Source organism: Hordeum vulgare, chromosome 2H, assembly GCF_904849725.1.
Source record: "Hordeum vulgare subsp. vulgare chromosome 2H, MorexV3_pseudomolecules_assembly, whole genome shotgun sequence".
NCBI classification, from domain to species: domain Eukaryota; kingdom Viridiplantae; phylum Streptophyta; class Magnoliopsida; order Poales; family Poaceae; genus Hordeum; species Hordeum vulgare.
Genome location: NC_058519.1, coordinates 664,863,891 through 664,878,071, shown reverse-complemented (window position 1 = coordinate 664,878,071; position 14,181 = coordinate 664,863,891).

Below are 14,181 nucleotides of genomic sequence, written 5' to 3'. Positions count from 1 at the left end.
TCAACAATAATAAAGCATAATTACTTATCTCCAAGTTGATATAAGAATATAGATCTTTCCCTAGCATATGACGTTCTCAAGATGAAGATGGAACAGGGAATTGGTGTTGATCACCATGACTTTCACAAGGACAAAAGTAAAGGTACAAGATATGCCCTTCGCAGAGGGAAGCAGAGGTTGTCATGCGCTTTTGAGGTTTGGATGTGTGTCCTCTTAGTGCGGAGGAACATCACTTTATATTGCCTCATGTGATAAAGAACTTTATTATGCAGTCTGTCGCTTTTATGTCTTCCTCATCACAGGTTCGTATAAAGCTTATTTTCCACACACTAATAGATCATACATATTAGAGAGCAATTTTTATTGCTTGCACCGATGACAACTTACTTGAGGGATCTTATTCAATCCATAGGTAGGTATGGTGGACACTTATGGCAAGACTGGTTTGAAGGTTTATGGATGCACAAGTAGTATCTCTACTTGGTGCGGGAGTTTTGGCTAATATGAGGTGGAAGCAATCGTCACATGCTAAGGGATCCCTAAACATATAACATTGTTTGGAATCAAGCAACCACAATTCATTATGTTGTCTTCCTTGTCCAACATCTACTTCTAAGCATGTAATAGTTTGGTGAGTTCTCACAATTGTAAAAGGTGTCTAAGATGATATATTTATATGTGAACCTGATACGTCCATTTTGCATCATGCTTTCATGTTGATATTTATTGCTTTATGGGCTGTTATATTACTTTGTGGTACCATATTTATGCCTTTTCTCTCTTATTTTGCAAGGTTTATTTGAAGAGGGAGAATTCAGGCAGCTGGAATTCTGGACTGGAAAAGGAGCAAATCTTAGTCCACTATTCTGCACATCTCCAAATGCCCTGAAAACTTACGTGGATTTTTTGGGATTATATAAAAAAATTGGGCGAAAGAAGTACCGGAGGGGGCCCACCAGGGCGCCACAAGCCCTGCACCGCCACCCCTGGTGGCGGAGGGCAAGCTTGTGGCTCCCTGACGGCCCACTAGCCCCCCTCTTTTGCTATATGAAGGGTTTCGTTCCAAAAAAAAAATATCATTGAGGAGCTTTTTCGTGGTTTCGCCGCCGCCACGCGGCGGAACTTGAGCAGATCCAATCTAGAGCTCCGGCAGGACGATCCTATCGGGGAAACTTCCCTCCCGGAGGGGGAAATCGTCGCCATCGTCATCACCAACACTCCTCTCGTCGGAGCGGAGGCATCTTCATCAACATCTTCATCAGCACCATCTCCTCTCCAATCCCTAGTTCATATCTTGTAACCAATCTTCGTCTCGCGACTCCGATTGGTACTTGTAAGGTTGCTAGTAGTGTTGATTACTCTTTGTAGTTGATGCTAGTTGGATTACTTGGTGGAAGAGTTTATGTTCAGATCCTTGATGCTATTCATTACACCTCTAATCATGATTATGATTATGCTTTGTGAGTAGTTACTTTTTTTCCCGAGGACATGGGATAAGTCATGCTGATAATAGTCATGTGAATTTGATATTCGTTTGGTATTTTGATATGCTGTATGTTGTCTTTTCCTATAGTGGTGTTATGTGAACGTTGACTACATAACACTTCACCATATTTGGGCCTAGAGGAAGGCATTGGGGAGTAATAAGTAGATGATGGGTTGCTGGAGTGACAGAAGCTTAAACCCTAGTCTATGCGTTGCTTCGTAAGGGGCTGATTTGGATCCACTAGTTTAATGCTATGGTTAGACGTTGTCTTAATTCTTCTTTTGTAGTTGCGGATGCTTGCGAGAGAGGTTAATCATAAGTGGGATGGTTGTCCAAGTAAGGGCAGTACCCAAGCGCCGGTCCAACCACATACGAACGTGAATCATATGAACATGATGAAACTAGCATGACAGAAATTCCCGTGTGTCCTCGGGAGCGTTTTTCCTCCTATAAGACTTTGTTCAGGCTTGTACCTTGCTAAAAAAGGGATTGGGCCACTTGCTGCACCATTGCTACTACTTGTTACTTGTTACTTTTCACCTGCTACGTTTCACCTCGCTACACCATCACTTGTTACCGCTACTTTCAGTGCTTGCAGTTATTACCTTGCTGAAAACCGTTTATCAGAGCCTTCTGCTCCTCGTTGGGTTCGACACTCTTACTTATCGAAAGGACTACGATTGATCCCCTATACTTGTGGGTCATCAAGACTCTTTTTTGGCGCCGTTGCCGGGGAGTGAAGCGCCTTTGGTAAGTGGAAATTGGTAAGGAAACATCTATATACTGTGCTGAAATTTATTGTCACTTGTCACTATGGAAACAGTTCCTTTGAGGAGTATGTTCGGGGTATCTTCACCACGAACGGAAGCACGAGGAGTTGTTACTCAACCTGAGGTACCTACTGAAAATATCTTTTATGAAATTCCTTCGGGTATGCTTGAGAAACTGCTGACTAATCCTTTTACAGGAGATGGATCTTCACATCCAGACTTTCATCTGATCTATGTAGATGAAGTTTGTGGTTTATTTAAGCTTGCAGGTTTGCCCGAGGATAAGGTAAAGAAGAAAGTCTTTCCTTTATCTTTGAAGGATAAGGCTTGATGATACTGGATCATGGGACTACAATCGGTTGAAATTGGAATTTCATCAAAAGTTTTATTCTATGCATTTAGTACATCGTGATCGTAACTTTATTCATAACTTTTGGCCTCGTGACAGGGAAAGCATAGCTCAAGCTTGGGGGAGGCTTAAATCAATGCTATATTCAAGCCCCAATCATGAGCTCTCGAGAGAAATCATCACTCAAAACTTTTATGCTCGGCTTTCTCATGAAGATCGTACCATGCTTGACACTTCTTGTACCGGTTCTTTTATGAAGAAGGATATTGATCACAAGTGGAATTTATTGGAAAGAATCAAACACAAGTCTGAAGATTGGGAGTTGGAGGAAGGTAAGGAGTCAGGTATGAATTTCTAGTTTGATTGCGTTAAATCTTTTGTTGAGACAAACACTTTTAGAGATTTTAGCGCTAAGTATGGACTTGAATCTGAGATAGTAGCTTCTCTATGTGAATCTTTTGCTGCTCATGTTGATCTTCCCAAAGAGAAGTGGTTTAAATATCATCCTCCTGTAGAAAGCAACATAACCAAAACCAATCTAGTTGAGGAGAAAGTCATTGCTTTTAGTGATCCTGTTGTTCCTTGTGCTTACACTGAGAAACCACCATACCCTTCTAGGATAAAGGATTATTCTAAAGCTCCAACTGTGATACATAGGGGTTACATTAGACCACTTGCACCCCCCGAGGAGATTAGAGTTGAACCTAGTGTTGCTATTATCAAAGATCTCTTAGTCGAAGACGTAGACGGGCATGTTATCAAATTCTGTGAGGACTCCGCTAGAATTGCTAAACCTCACGCGAAAGACAAATACGGACCTGTAGTTGGCCTGCCCGTTGTTTCTGTCAAGATAGGAGATCACTGTTACCATGGTTTATGTGATATGGGAGCTAGTGTTAGTGCAATAACCCATTCTCTATATGATGAAATCAAAGATGAGATTGCACCTCCTGAGTTAGAACCCATTGATGTCACTATTAGCTAGCTAATAGAGACACTATCTGCCCTCTGGGAATTGTGAGAGACGTAGAAGTCCTGTGTGGTAAGACGAAGTATCCTACTGTTTTCCTCGTCCTTGGTACTGCACAAGATAGCTTTTGTCCCATCATATTTGGTAGTCCCTTTCTCAACACTGTCAATGCTCACATTGATTGCATTAAGCAGACCATCACTGTTAGTTTCGAGGGTGTGTCTCATGAATTTAACTTCTCCAAGTTTGGAAGACAACCCCATGAAAAAGATTCGTCTCGTAGGGATGAAATCATTGCTCTTGCCTCTATTGTTGTACCTCCTATGGATCCTTTAGAGCAATACCTGCTTGAGCATGAAAATGATATGCATATGGAGGAGAGAGATGAGATAGATAAAATTGTCTTAGAACAATATCCTATTCTCAAGAATAATGTGCCTATTGAACTGCTTGGGGATCCTCCCCCACCAAAGGGTGATCCTGTATTCGAGCTTAAACAGTTGCCCGATACTCTTAAGTATGCCTATCTTGATGAGAAGGAGATATATCCTGTCATTATTAGTGCTCTCCTCTCAGAGCACGAAGAAAAGAAGTTACTAAGAACTCTGAGGAAGCACCGTGCTGCTATTGGATATACTCTTGATGATCTTAAGGGTATTAGTCCTACTCTATGCCAGCACAAGATTAAAACTGATCCTGACTTCAAACCAGTTGCTGATCATCAAAGGAGATTGAATCCTAAGATGAAAGAGGTCGTTAGAAAAGAAATATTAAAGCTTCTGGAAGCAGGAATCATTTATCCTGTTGCTCATAGTGATTGGGTAAGTTTAGTACATAGCGTACCTAAGAAGGGAGGTATCACCGTCGTTCCTAATGATAAGGATGAACTAATCCCACAAAGGATTATTACCGGCTATAGGATGGTGATAGACTTCCGGAAACTGAACAAGGCAACCAGGAAAGATCATTATCCTTTGCCGTTTATCGACCAAATGCTAGAAAGGCTATCAAAACACACACACACTTCTGCTTTCTAGACGGTTATTCAGGTTTCTCACAAATACATGTTGCACAATCTGATCAGGAGAAAACCACTTTCGCCTGCCTCTTCGGTACCTTTGCTTATAGACGTATGCCTTTTGGCTTATGTAATGCACCTGCCACCTTTCAAAGATGTATGATGGCCATATTCTCTGACTTTTGTGAAAAGATTGTTGAGGTTTTCATGGATGACTTCTCCGTTTACGGGTCTTCCTTTGATGATTGCCTCAGTAACCTTGATCGAGTCTTACAGAGATGCGAAGATACCAACCTCGTCTTGAATTGGGAGAAGTGCCACTTTATGGTTAATGAAGGTATCGTCTTAGGAGACAAAATCTCTGAAAGAGGCATTGAAGTTGATAAGGCTAAGGTTGATGCAATTGAGAAAATGCCTTGCCCCACAGATATCAGAGGTATACGAAGTTTCCTAGGTCATGCTGGTTTCTATAGAAGGTTCATTAAAGACTTCTCTAAGATTTCTAGGCCTCTTACCAACCTCTTGCAGAAGGATGTTCCTTTTGTTTTTGATGAGGATTGTGAGGAAGCTTTCGAAATACTTAAGAAGGCTTTGATAACCGCACCTATTGTTCAACCACCTGATTTGAACTTGCCCTTTGAAATCATGTGCGACGCTAGTGATTATGCTATTGTTGCTGTTCTAGGACAAAGAGTTGACAAGAAGTTGAATGTTATTCACTACGCTAGTAAAACTCTAGACAGTGCCCAAAGAAACTATGCCACTACAGAAAAGGAGTTTTTAGCACTCGTGTTTGCATGTGAAAAGTTCAGATCTTACATAGTTGACTCCAAAGTCACTATTCACTCTAATCATGCTGCTATTAAGTACCTTATGGAGAAGAAGGACGCTAAGCCTAGACTGATCAGATGTGTTCTCCTGCTACAGGAATTTGATTTGCACGTCATTGACCGAAAGGGTGCTGATAACCCTATAGTAGATAACTTGTCTAGGCTAGAGAATGTCCTTGATGACCCACTACCTATTGATGACAGCTTTCCAGATGAGCAATTGAATGTCATCCGCACTTCACATAGTGCACCGTGGTATGCCGATTACGCAAACTATATCATAGCCAAATACATACCACCCAGTTTCACCTATCAGCAAAAGAAGAAATTCTTCTTTGATTTGAGACACTACTTTTGGGATGATCCTCACCTTTATAAGGAAGGAGTAGATGGTGTTATTAGATGTTGTGTGCCTAAACATGAACAGGGACAGATCTTGCAGAAGTGTCATTCCGAAGCCTACGGAGGACACCACGCTGGAGATAGAACTGCCCACAAGGTATTGCAATCAGATTTCTATTGGCCCACTCTCTTCAAGGATGCCCGTAAGTTTGTCTTGTCTTGTGACGAATGCCAAAGAATAGGGAATATCAATAAGCGTCAGGAAATGCCTATGAACTATTCACTTGTCATTGAACCATTTGATGTCTGGGGCTTTGATTATATGGGACCCTTCCCGAGTTCCAATGGGCACACTCACATCTAAGTTGCTGTGGATTACGTCACTAAGTGGGTAGAAGCTATCCCCACTAAAAATGCTGATCACCACACCTCTATTAAGATGCTTAAAGAAGTCATTTCCCAAGATTTGGAGTCCCTAGATATTTGATGACTGATGGCGGTTCACACTTCATTCATGGTGTTTTCCGCAAGATGCTCGCTAAGTATGATGTCAACCATAGAGTTGCATCTCCTTATCATCCTCAGTCTAGTGGTCAAGTGGAGTTGAGTAATAGGGAGATCAAATTGATCCTACAAAAGACCGTCAATAGATCTCGAAATAATTGGTCTAGCAAACTTTACGATGCACTATGGGCTTATAGGACTGATTATAAGAATCCCATAGGCATGTCGCCGTATAAAATGGTTTACGGAAAGGCGTGTCATTTACCTCTTGAGCTGGAACACAAAGCTTATTGGGCAATCAAAGAGCTCAACTTTGATTTCAAACTTGCCGGTGAGAGGCGGTTGTTTGATATCAGCTCGTTAGATGAATGGAGGGCCGAGGCATACGAGAATGCCAAGTTGTTCAAGGAAAAGGTTAAGAGATGGCACGACGAACGAATAGAGAAATGAGAGTTCAATGTAGGTGATTATGTCCTTCTATACAATTCTCGTTTAAGATTCTTCGCAGGCAAGCTTCTCTCTAAATGGGAAGGTCCTTATGTTATCGTGGAAGTATATCGTTTCGGTGCCATCAAAATCACTAACACGGAAGGAAATTTTACTAGAGTGGTAAATGGGCAAAGAATCAAGCATTACATCTATGGTACTCCCATAAATGTTGAGACCAATATCATCAATGTCATAACTCCAGAGGAGTACATAAGGGATGTTTATCAGCCTGTTTCAGACCCTGAAAACGAAGAAGTATCTGTTTCGGTAAGAAATTGGACTCCGATGCTTTTCCAATAGGAAATTTCCTCCGTTTTGGAATTTTTGGAAAATTAGAAAAATAAAAAGCAGTCCGGAGAGCGCACGAGGTGGCTACAAGTTTGGACACCGCCACCTACCCCTGGTGGCGGAGAGAGGGCTTGTGGGCACCTTGTGTGCCTCCCGGACTCTGTTTTCTTGCGGAGCACTCCTACTGGTCCAGAAAAAAATCAATATATATTCGCCCGAAGGTTTTGATCTCCGTATCGCGCAGTTTTCCTGTTTTTTCGTTTCGAGCTTGTTTCTGCCGCAGATCTAGGTCAAGATATCTTCTCAGGATTCAGAGGAGGAGAGCTATGTGGCTGACTACCTTGCTAACCCCAAGGTCTATGGAGACTTGGAACCATATGGCTGGACCACTGATGAGGAAGAGGACTATGAGCCCAAAGGGAAGGAACAAACGAGTTCCGATGAAGAGGAGGCTCCTCTACCTCAACCTGCAAACACCCATGTGGAGTTCAAGAAGTCAAGACTCCCCAACTCCAGGAAGAAGCCTAAGACCATATTTATCCCCTCTCGTTTCTTGCAGGAGAGTAAGCAGGAGCTTTGTCATAGAGTGTTGAAACTTGAGGAGGAAAACGACGACCTAAGGGAGCAGAACTTTTTGCTCAAGTGGAAATTAGACAAGCTCAAGACTGCTCCAACAACTCCACCACCATCACCGCCAAAGGAAGACAACTAAGCATTGGTATGGGCAATCCCCTTGGCTTCTGCCAAGCTTGGGGGAGTTGCCCTGGTATCGTATCACCTTTATATCTTTTGCTTTTATCTTTGTTTTAGTTCTTTCCTTTTCAGTTTTTATTTCTTCTCTTAGAGGAATAAGTCTTTAGTGTTTAGTTTGAGTCTTTTGCTTTTGTCTCTCCCCCGAGGTATTCGAGCTCGCGAGCTATATAATAAAGAGTATTTTAGTCAAGGGCTTTGCTTTGTGCCATGATCAAAAGTATGAAAAAACGATAGCATGAAAGATCATGAGACGATATTATGGAAAGTGATAGCTTCACATATGACACGTATGATGATTGAAACTTGTTGAGAATAAATCAACATAGACCTCAGTCATTGTTTCAATTAATAAGAAGTAATAAGGAAAGAGAGGTTCACACATAAATATATCATCTTAGACACTTTTTACAATTGTGAGCACTCACCAAACTATTACATGCTTAGGAGTAGATGTTGGACAAGGAAGACAACATAATGAATTGTGTTTGCTTGGTTTCAAACAATGTTATATGATTAGAGATCCCTTAGCATGTGACGATTGCTTCCACCTCACATTAGCCAAAACTCCCGCACCAAGTAGAGATACTACTTGTGCATCCATAAACCTCCAACCCAGTTTTGCCATGAGAGTCCACCATACCTACCTATGGATTGAATAAGATCCGTCAAGTAAGTTGTCAGCGGTGCAAGCAATAAAAATTGCTCTCTAATATGTATGATCTATTAGTGTGTGGAAAATAAGCTTTGTACGAACCTGTGATGAGGAAGACATAAAAGAGACAGACTGCATAATAAAGTTCTTTATCTCTTTCCTTATTACTTCTTATTAATTGCAACAATGACTGGGGTCTATGTTGGTCTATTCTCAACAAGTTTCAATCATCATACTGCTTATATGTGAAGGTATCACTTTCCATAAGATCATCTCATGATCTTTCATACTATCGTTCTTTTCATAGTTTTGATCACGGCACAAAACAAAGCCCTTGACTAAGATACTCTTTATTATATAGCTCGCAAGCTCGAATACATCGGGGGAGACACAAGGCAAAAGACTCAAACTAAACACTAAAGACATATTTCACTAAGAGAAGAAATAAAAACTGAAAAGGAAAGAACTAAAACAAAGGTAAAAGCAAAAGATATAAAGGTGATACGATACCAGGGCAACTCCCCCAAGCTTGGCATAAGCCAAGGGAGTTGCCCATACCAATTCTTAGTTCTCTTCCTTTGGTGGTGGTGGAGGAGTTGTTGCAGAGGTCTTGAGCTTGTCTAATTTCCACTTGAGCATAAAATTCTGCTCTCTCAAATCATCATTTTCCTCCTCAAGCTTCAACACCCTTTAACAAAGTTCCTGCTTACTCTCCTGCAAGAAATGAGAAGGGATAAACAAGTTCTTAGGCTTCTTCCTTGAGACAGGGAGGCTCGACTTCTTGAACTCCACATGAGTGCGTCCAGGTTGAGGTAGAGGAGCCTCCTCTTCATCGGAACTCGTTTGTTCCTCCCACTTGGGATCATAGTCCTCTTCCTCGTCAGTGGTCCAGCCATATGGTTCCAAGTCCCCATAGACCTTGGGGTTAGCAAGGTAATCAACCACATAGCTCTCCCCCTCTAAATCCCGAGAAGACATCTTGACCTAGATCTGCGGCAGAAAACACGCTCGAAACGAAAATAGAGGAAAACTGCGTGATACGGAGATCAAAACCCTCGGGCGTATATATAATGATTTTTTCTGGACCAGAAGGAGTGATCCGCAAGAAAACGGAGTCCGGGAGGCACACGAGGTGCCCACAAGCCTTGTAGCTGCGGCCAGGGGGAGGCCGCGGCTATCAAGCTTGTGGCTGCCTCATGCGCTCTCCGGAGTGCTTTTTATTTTTCTATTTTTCCATAAATTCCAAAACAGAGAAAATTTCCTACTCGAAAAGTTTTGGAGTCCAATTACTTACCAAAACACATACCTCTTCGTTTTCAGAGTCCGAAACAGGTTGATAAACATCCCTCCTCTGGAGTTATGATATTGATGATATTGGTCTCAACATTTATGGGAGTACCAGAGATATAATGCTTGATTCTTTGCCCATTTACCACTCTCGGGAAATTACCTTCCGTGTTATTGATTTTGATGGCACCGGAACGATATACTTCCTCGACAACGTAGGGACCTTCCCATTTAGAGAGAAGCTTGCCTGCGAAGAATCTTAAGCGAGAATTGTATAGCAGGACATAATCACCTACACTGAACTGACGTTTTTGTATTCTTTTATCGTGCCATCTCTTAACCTTTTCCTTGAACAACTTGGCATTCTCATATGCCTGGCCCCTACATTCATCTAATGAGCTGATATCAAACAACCGCTTCTCACCGGCAAGTTTGAAATCAAAGTTGAACTCTTTGATTGCCCAATAAGCTTTGTGTTCTAGCTCAAGAGGTAAATGACATGCCTTACCATAAACCATTTTATACGGCGACATGCCCATGGGATTCTTATAAGCAGTCCTATAAGCCCATGTTGGAAATATGCCCTAGAGGCAATAATAAATTAGTTATTATTATATTTCTTAGTTCATGATAATCGTTTATTATCCATGCTATAATTGTATTGATTGGAAACACAATACTTGTGTGGATACATAGACAAAACACTGTCCCTAGTAAGCCTCTAGTTGACTAGCTCGTTGATCAAAGATGGTCAAGGTTTCCTGGCCATAGGCAAGTGTTGTCACTTGATAACGGGATCACATCATTAGGAGAATCATGTGATGGACTAGACCCAAACTAATAGACGTAGCATGTTGATCGTGTCATTTTGTTGCTACTGTTTTCTGCGTGTCAAGTATTTGTTCCTATGACCATGAGATCATATAACCCACAGACACCGGAGGAATGCTTTGTGTGTATCAAACGTCGCAACGTAACTGGGTGACTATAAATATGCTCTACAGGTATCTCCGAAGGTGTTCGTTGAGTTAGTATGGATCGAGACTGGGATTTGTCACTCCGTGTGACGGAGAGGTATCTCGGGGCCCACTCGGTAATACAACATCACACACAAGCCTTGCAAGCAATGTGACTTAGTGTAAGTTGCGGGATCTTGTATTACGGAACGAGTAAAGAGACTTGTCGGTAAATGAGATTGAAATAGGTATGCGGATACTGATGATCAAATCTCGGGCAAGTAACATACCGAAGGACAAAGGGAATGACATACGGGATTATATGAATCCCTGACACTGAGGTTCAAACGATAAGATCTTCGTAGAATATGTAGGATCCAATATGGGCATCCAGGTCCCGCTATTGGATATTGACCGAGGAGTCTCTCGGGTCATGTCTACATAGTTCTCGAACCCGCAGGGTCTGCACACTTAAGGTTCAACGTTGTTTTATGCGTATTTGAGTTATATCGTTGGTTACCGAATGTTGCTCGGAGTCCCGGATGAGATCACGGAAGTCACGAGGGTTTCCGGAATGGTCCGGAAACGAAGATTGATATATAGGATGACCTCATTGTATTACCGGAAGGTTTTCGGAGTTACCGGGAATGTACCGGGAATGACGAATGGGTTCCGGGAGTTCATCGGGGGGGCCCACCCACCCCGGGGAAGCCCATGGGTGTTTGGGGTACCTCACCAGCCCTTAGTGGGCTGGTGAGATAGCCCAAGAGAGGCCTATGCGCATAGGAAAGAAAATCAAAGAGGAAAGGAAAAAAAAGAAGGGGGTGGGAAAGGGAAGAAGGACTCCACCTTCCAAACCAAGTAGATTTCGGTTTGGGAGGGGGAGACCTTCCCCCTTGGCTCGGCCGACTCCCTTGGGAGTCCTTGGACCCCAAGGCAAGTCTCCCCCCTCCTCCTCCTATATATAGTGGGGTTTTAGGGCTGATTTGTGACAACTTTTGCCACGGCAGCCCGACCACATATCTCCACGGTATCACCTCTAGATCGCGTTTCTGCGGAGCTCGGGCGGAGCCCTGCTGAGACAAGATCATCACCAACCTCCGGAGCGCCGTCACAATGCCGGAGAACTCTTCTACCTCTCCGTCTCTCTTGCTGGATCAAGAAGGCCGAGATCATCGTCGAGCTGTACGTGTGCGGAATGCGGAGGTGCCGTCCGTTCGGCACTAGATCATGGGACTGTTCGCGGGATAGTTCGCGGGGCGGATCGAGGGACGTGAGGACGTTCCACTACATCAACCGCATTCACTAACGCTTCTGCTGTACGGTCTACAAGGGTACGTAGATCACTCATCCCCTCTCGTAGATGGACATCACCAAGATAGGTCTTCGTGCGCGTAGGAAATTTTTTGTTTCCCATGCGACGTTCCCCAACAGCCCATAGTGCATCGTCAAGTTTGCTAGACCAATTCTTTCGGGATCTACTGACAGTCTTTTGTAAGATCAATTTGATCTCCCTATTACCCAACTCCACTTGACCACTAGACTGAGGATGATAAGGAGATGCAACTCTTTGGTTGACATCATACTTAGCGAGCATCTTGCGGAAAACACCATGAATGAAGTGTGAACCGCCATCAGTCACCAGATATCTAGGGACTCCAAATCGTGGGAAAATGACTTCTTTAAGCATCTTAATAGAGGTGTGGTGATCAACATTTCTAGTGGGGATAGCTTCTACCCACTTAGTGACGTAATCAACAGCAACTAAGATGTGAGTATACCCATTGGAACTCGGGAAGGGTCCCATATAATCAAAGCCCCAAACATCAAATGGTTGAATGACAAGTGAATAGTTCATAGGCATTTCCTGACGTTTACTGATGTTCCCTATTCTTTGGCATTCGTCACAAGACAAGACAAACTTACGTCCATCCTTGAAGAGAGTGGGCCAATAGAAACCTGATTGCAATAGCTTATGAGCAGTTCTATCTCCAGCATGGTGTCCTCCGTAGGCTTCAGAATGACAGTTCTGCAGGATCTGTCCCTGTTCATGTTCAGGCACACATCGTCTAATAACACCATCTACTCCTTCCTTATAAAGGTGAGGATCATCCCAAAAGTAGTGTCTCAAATCAAAGAAGCATTTCTTCTTTTGCTGGTAGGTGAAACTGGGTGGTATGTATTTGGCTACGATATAGTTTGCGTAATCAGCATACCACGGTGCATTATGTGAAGTACGGATGACATTCAATTGCTCATCAGGAAAACTGTCATCAATAGGTCGTGGGTCATCAAGGACATTCTCTAGCCTGGACAAGTTATCTGCTACAGGGTTATCAGCACCCTTTCGGTCAACAACGTGGAGATCAAATTCCTGTAGCAGGAGAACCCATCTGATTAGCCTAGGCTTAGCGTCCTTCTTCTCCATAAGGTACTTAATAGCAGCATGATCAGAGTGAATAATGACTTTGGAGTCAACTATATAAGATCTGAACTTTTCACATGCAAACACGACTGCTAAAAATTCCTTCTCCGTAGTAGCATAGTTTCTTTGGGCAATGTCTAGAGTTTTACTAGCGTAGTGAATAACATTCAACTTCTTGTCAACTCTTTGTCCTAGAACAACACCAACAGCATAATCACTAGCGTCGCACATGATTTCAAAGGGCAAGTTCCAATCAGGTGGTTGAACAATAGGTGCGGTTATCAAGGCCCTCTTGAGTATTTCGAAAGCTTCCTCACAATCCTCATCAAAAACAAAAGGAACATCCTTCTACAAGAGGTTGGTAAGAGGCCTAGAAATCTTAGAGAAGTCTTTAATGAACCTTCTGTAGAGACCAGCATGACCTAGGAAACATCGTATACCTCTGATATCTGTGGGGCAAGGCATTTTCTCAGTTGCATCAATCTTAGACTTATCAACTTCAATGCCTTTCTTAGAGATTTTGTGTCCTAAGGCGATGCCTTCATTAACCATGAAGTGGCATGTCTCCCAGTTCAAGACGAGGTTGGTATCTTTGCATCTCTATAAGACTCGATCAAGGTTGCTAAGGCAATCGTCAAAGGAAGAACCATAAACGGAGAAATCATCCGTGAAAACCTCAACAATCTTTTCACAAAAGTCAGAGAATATTGCCATCATACATCTTTGAAAGGTGGCAGGTGCATTGCATAAGCCAAAAGGCATACGTCTATAAGCAAAGGTACCGATGGGGCAGGTGAAAGTGGTTTTCTCCTGATCAGATTGTGCAACAGGTATTTGCGAGAAACCTGAATAACCGTCTAGAAAGCAGAAGTGTGTGTGTTTAGATAGCCTTTCTAGCATTTGGTCGATAAACGGCAAAGGATAATGGTCTTTCCTTATTGCCTTGTTCAGTTTCCGGAAGTCTATCACCATCCTATAGCCAGTAATAATCCTCTGTGGGATTAGTTCATTCTTATCATTAGGAACGACGGTGATACCTCCCTTCTTAGGTACGCAATGTAC